Raw genomic sequence first — 6,000 nt, 5'->3', positions numbered from 1 at the left:
CCTTCCCTAAGGTCTTTAATATCAAAGTGTTGTTTGAGAACAGCAGTTAAGATGCATCCATTCTTCATTTATACATTTACAGTATAAACACGGATCAGCATTACTTCGTGTGAATCCTTCATCTATCAGAACGTCATTTAATTTTGAGTTCCACGCTCGAGCTGATTGCTTAAGTCCATAGAGGGATTTTTGCAGTTTGCAAACATTATTTATATATCCTTCTGGTTGTGTCATATTTATCTCCTCTTCAATATCACCATTAAGAAAAGCTGTCTTGATATCAAGATGTTTCACAATCATTTTCCTTTGAGCTGTCACTGGAATCAAGGTTCTGAAAGTACTTTGTTTGGTAACTGGAGCAAAAGTGGCATCATAATCCTCACCAAACTTTTGTGAGTACCCTTTAGACACTAACCTTGCTTTGTACCTACAGACATTGCCTTCAAGCTGCTGCTTCACCCCCGGAGGCCACAGGTCCGCCGCACCCTTGCAGACCCTCTGCAGTTCGCATACCAGGCGAAGGTGGGAGCGGAGGATGCCATCATCTATATGTTACACCAATCCCTCTCCCACTTGGACAGAGGCAGTGGTGCAATAAGAATTATATTTCTGGACTTCTCTAGCGCCTTCAGCACCATCCAACCTCTGCTCCTTAGGACAGAGATGGGAGTAGATTCATACCTGGTGCCATGGATCGTGGACTATCTTACAGACAGACCTCAGTATGTGCGTCTCGGGAACTGCAGGTCTGACATTGTGGTCAGCAGCACAGGAGCGCCACAGGGGACTGTACTTACTCCAGTCCTGTTCAGCCAACATACATCGGACCTCCAATACAACTCGGAGTCCTGCCACGTGCAAAAGTTCCCTGACGACACTGCTATGGTGGGTTGTATCAGGAGTGGGCAGGAGGAGGAGTATAGGAACCTAATCAAGGACTTTGTTAAATGGTGCGACTCAAACCACCTACACCTGAACACCAGCAAAACCAAGGAACTGGTGGTGGATTTTAGGAGGACCAGGCCCCTCATGGACCCCGTGATCATCAGAGGTGACTGTGCAGAGGGTACAGACCTATAAATACCTGGGAGTGCAGCTGGATGATAAATTGGACTGGACTGCCAATACTGATGCTCTGTGCAAGAGAGGACAGAGCCGACTATACTTCCTTGGAAGGCTGGCGTCCTTCAACATCTGCAATAAGATGCTGCAGATGTTCTATCAGGCGGTTGTGGTGAGTGCCCTCTTCTACGCGGTGGTATGCTTGGCAGACAGCATAAAGAAGAGGGATGCCTCACACCTGAACAATCTGGTGAGGAAGGCAGGCTCTATTGTAGGCACGGAGCTGGACAGTTTGACATCCGTGGCAGAGCGACGGGCGCTGAGCAGACTCCTGTCAATCATGGAGAATCAACTGCATCCACTGAACAGGATCATCTCCAGACAGAGGAGCAGCTTCAGCCACAGACTGCTGTCACCGTCCTGCTCCACTGACAGACTGAGGAGACCCCACACTATGCGACTCTTCAATTCAACCTGGGTGGTAAACGTTAACATTATACAAAGTTATTGTCTGTTATACCTGCATTGTTATCACTCTTTGATTTAATATTGTTATTATCAGTATGCTCCTGCTGGAGTATGGAAATTTCCCCTTGGGCTTAATAAAGTATCTATCTATCTATCTATCTATCTATCTATCTATCTATCTATCTATCTATCTATCTATCTATCTATCTATTACTGTATATAGTGCTTTATCTATCTATCTATCTATCTATCTATCTATCTATCTATCTATCTATCTATCTATCTATCTATTCTTGCTAATCCGATACAGAGGCTGTGGGCCGAGGGGAAGAAGAAGTGTGATGTCAGGAGTCGGGAGCTGGGCAGGGCCCTCCTCGCTGTACTGTTTCATTTCTATGTGGGCGAAGCCACGGTTGACAGCTAGTAAATTATAAAGGAAATCTGTCCAAGGAGAGACCTCTGAGGGGACTCCACCGATTCCACAATTATCCTCTTATTTGTACTTTTGAGATCCAGTTTTGTTGGTTAACATAAGGACCTTTCAATATAAAGGACACTTAAAACACACTTAAGGAGCTCTACATTACGGTTTGGGTGTTTTGCTTGTATCTTTGTACTCTGGTTTTCTTCTCACAATTCAAAGACATGCAGGATAAAATAACTGGAGACTCTAAATGAGAACTAACGAATTTTGTGTCCCCAATCCATAAAAAGCTACCTTCCAGTAACAGTAGGCTATGACATTCAAAACATGAATGCCACTGTTCCCACACCTCCACCTGTTGCCCATCACCTCCAAAACACCAACAGCCAGACTACATTAAGGAAATGTTCTTCTGAATGAGCCAATGAATAACTAGAAGTCAGTACTGAGTTATGGAGTTCATGTTAATCATGATGGAACACAAGATTTATGATTTCAAACTGGCAAGGGTCAACTGTGAATTAGATGGAAACTTTTCTTTTCTTTAGTTTCCTGACTGTACAAAATGCAAACCCAGAGCAGCTCCTCTGAGAGGCTAATTTGTGTTATTTTAAAGCAAATGCCTAACAAAATCTGATTTGTGTTGTGGAAAACAAAGAAAGAATTTTCAAGGAGAGATGAATCACTGGATAGCTGTGGACTTCTTCTAGCTTTACAGTAGAATTAAAGAACAAAAAGGGAAAAAAAACACCCCCAAAACATTTGGTTCCCCAGTTATGATTATTCTCTTCAGCATTCTCTTCAGTACTCAGGCATTAGCTATGCTAACATAATGACTCTGGAAGAATCATTGTGGCCTTTTTCCTTTCCCCATAATATTTCTTGCGCTAATGGAATAGTCATTTCTATGGGGAAGTAAAAAACTTTCAATGAATACACTCATGCAATTGCCACTTATTGACATTATTCTCATTGTGGGTTCCTCAAAATTATGTGGACACTCAGATTTTTACCACCATTGTGGCTTACTGGATGGACATAAGGCTTTAAAAAGTCCTGAACTCTAAAGGAACAAGCACCCAACTTGCTAAAGGTCATCTCTTTAAATGATATACAGTAATGGTATGGCTAGATGAGGAATTGACAGATGGCTTGACAAATATTTGGGGCATCAACTGGGTCATCCCATTTAAAATGTAAGAAAACAAATGAAAGTTACGCCCGTCTTGGCGATGTTGCCCAGGCTAGAAGACAAATTTAAAAAGGATTTCGCAAAAGTTGCAGGAATTCTGAATCACAGGTAGTCCATCAGCCAAAGGACGCTGCCTTCCGGGAACCTTGTGCCCTTATAGTTGGCGACCCGGAAGGGGTCGGGCTAGGCGCCCTCACTACCCGTTAGTGATAGCACCCCCTCTTGTCTTGATGGGTTGTTATATACCTCAACGGAGTCCTGGAGAAGGTCCTTGGACACACATGTGTGACAATGGGCTCCTGTGAGCCACTGAGATAGAAAACATATCTGGTGTTTTAACTGCAAGTTCCTGACAGCTTTGAGGCTATCGAAGTGCATGAACATTTGAGGCCAGAGGAAGGTCAAGTGATAATGCCACAGAGCTTCAATTTATCTTCAGGAACCACAGAAGCAATTACTGTGGTATATCTGCCAGAAGCCTTACCACATGCACTTCATAAGAGATTGCATCATCCATGTATTTGCTACACATTGGTGGTGGTTGAAGTGGCACCCGACTCACTATGAAAACCACTTTGAGTAGTGAGAAAAAGGAGTTATATAAATCTTCTTCTTCTTTTGGCTGCTCCCGTTAGGGGTCAAAACAGCGGATCATCTTGTTCCATATCTTTCTGTCCTCTGTATCTTGTTCTGTGACACCCATCACCTGCATGTCCTCTCTCACCACATCCATAAACCTTCTCTTAGGCCTTCCTCTTTTCCTCTTCCCTGGCAGCTCTATCCTTAGCATCCTTCTCCCAATATACCCAGCATTTCTCCTCTGCACATGTCCAAACCAACGCAATCTCACCTCTCTTTGTCTCCAAACCGTCCAACTTGAGCTGATCCTCTAATGTCCTCATTTCTAATCCTGTCCATCCTCATCACACCCAATGCAAATCTTAGCATCTTTAACTCTGCCACCTCCAGCTGTGTCTCCTGTGCCACCGTCTCCAGCCCATATAACATAGCTGGTCTCACTACCGTCCTGTAGACCTTCCCTTTCACTCTTCCTGATACCCTTCTGTCTCAAATCACTCCTGACACTCTTCTCCACTCATTCCACCCTGCCTGCTCTCTCTTCTTCACTTTTCTTCCACAATCCCCATTACTCTGTACTGTTGATCCCAAGTATTTAACCTCCTCCACCTTCACCAACTCTACTCCCCTCATCCTTACCATTCCACTGACCTCCCTCTTATTCACACACATGTATTCTGTCTGTTCCTACTGATCTTCATTCCTCTCCTCTCATATCTCCCTACTATCACTGCAGATCACAATGTCATCAGCAAACATCACAGTCAACGGGGACTCCTGTCTAATCATGTCTGTCAACTGGTCCATCACCATTGCAAATAAGAAAGGGCTCAGAGCCAATCCCTGAAGTAAGCCCACCTCCGTCACTCCTACCGCAAACTTCACCACGGTCACACTTCATTCTTACATATCCTGTACAACTCTTAAGTACTTCTCTGCCACTCCCGACTTCCTCATACATTACCACAACTGTATAAATAATATATAAATTTATAATATATAAATAATAATATATAAATGTGAAGAATTATTATTATCAGTATTATCTGGAAGTAGTTACTGACCAGTGTTTGAAAGTTCTGGATTCTGGAGATGTAACATTGGTAGGAGAAGAGAAGAGAGTTGGTGAGATTAAGTTAACTAGGACTGTCCTTAATGTGGATTAGCCATACCAGTTGGTAGTTGGGAACAGCCATGATTGTAGGCAGGCCGGGTGGAATGTCAAACCTATGTACTCTATGTGATATTACTGTTGTTTTTTTGCAACAAATCTCTTATTCTTCTTCATTAGAAATGTTATCTCCTTACTTATATTTGGCCTCACACCACCCTGAAATGGATTGAAAGGATTTGAAAATATTATGTGCACATCTTGTCATGCATGGGTGTCGGAGGAATCCTCTAAAGGCCGGGGAGAGGTATACAATAACCCGCCGAGTCTTTCTACCGCTGACTTTGTCCTGTTGTTCTTCTTCCCTTACAGCTCTGAGAAGCCGCCTGCTAAGGGCACTTAACCCTGACCCTTCTGGAAGTTAGGCTATAAATGAAGCGCCGACTAAGAAAAAGGCATCTTTTGCTTGAAGACCAGAACGAGAGCACGTGATTCTTGAAAGTCCCATAGAAGGAGGAAATCCCTGATCAGGAATAGCGCATTGATGCTGTTTTTCATTATTTCTTTATTTTTGTTTGTTTTATCTCGTAACGATTAAAAGTGACAGCCCGTTTGGCATCCCAACATTTCGACTGTTTCCAGTCTGCAGTTCCACTGTCCGACCACAATCCTTAGATGTGTCTTTGGAAAGAATTGGACAGCTCTTAATTAATTTTATGGGGCATGGTATTTGGCAATCCGATCAGTTTTGATGCTGAAGAAAAAAGAACCGGACATCAGGGCAGAAAAAGCCTGTAAAATAAATCCAAATATACTTCTTGAGATTTTAAAGACTGACGAACATCATTTGAGACTTAAAGTACAGAATCTAATGGAGGGAAAGGAACCGTAAAGTAGCCAACTGCCTAAAGCTGTAAGAAAATAATGCTAGTCAGTTAAATATGACAATTCACCAAAGGAAGAGATGCCCAAAAGGAAACCCACCGATAGGCATACAATTGACAGGTGACTCACCTAACTTTTTCCTCTTGTTCAAAGACCATTGGTATAGGACCTGCGTTTCATTTCTAAAATCCCCATTTTTGTTGGATTTGGTTGGATTCTATTTATTTTCAGATCAAATCAAATCAAATTTCATTTTCCAACCCGCTGAATCCGAACACA

Source organism: Polypterus senegalus, chromosome 14 (genome assembly GCF_016835505.1).
Source record: "Polypterus senegalus isolate Bchr_013 chromosome 14, ASM1683550v1, whole genome shotgun sequence".
Lineage (NCBI taxonomy): Eukaryota > Metazoa > Chordata > Cladistia > Polypteriformes > Polypteridae > Polypterus > Polypterus senegalus.
Note: the sequence above shows the minus strand (reverse complement) of the source record.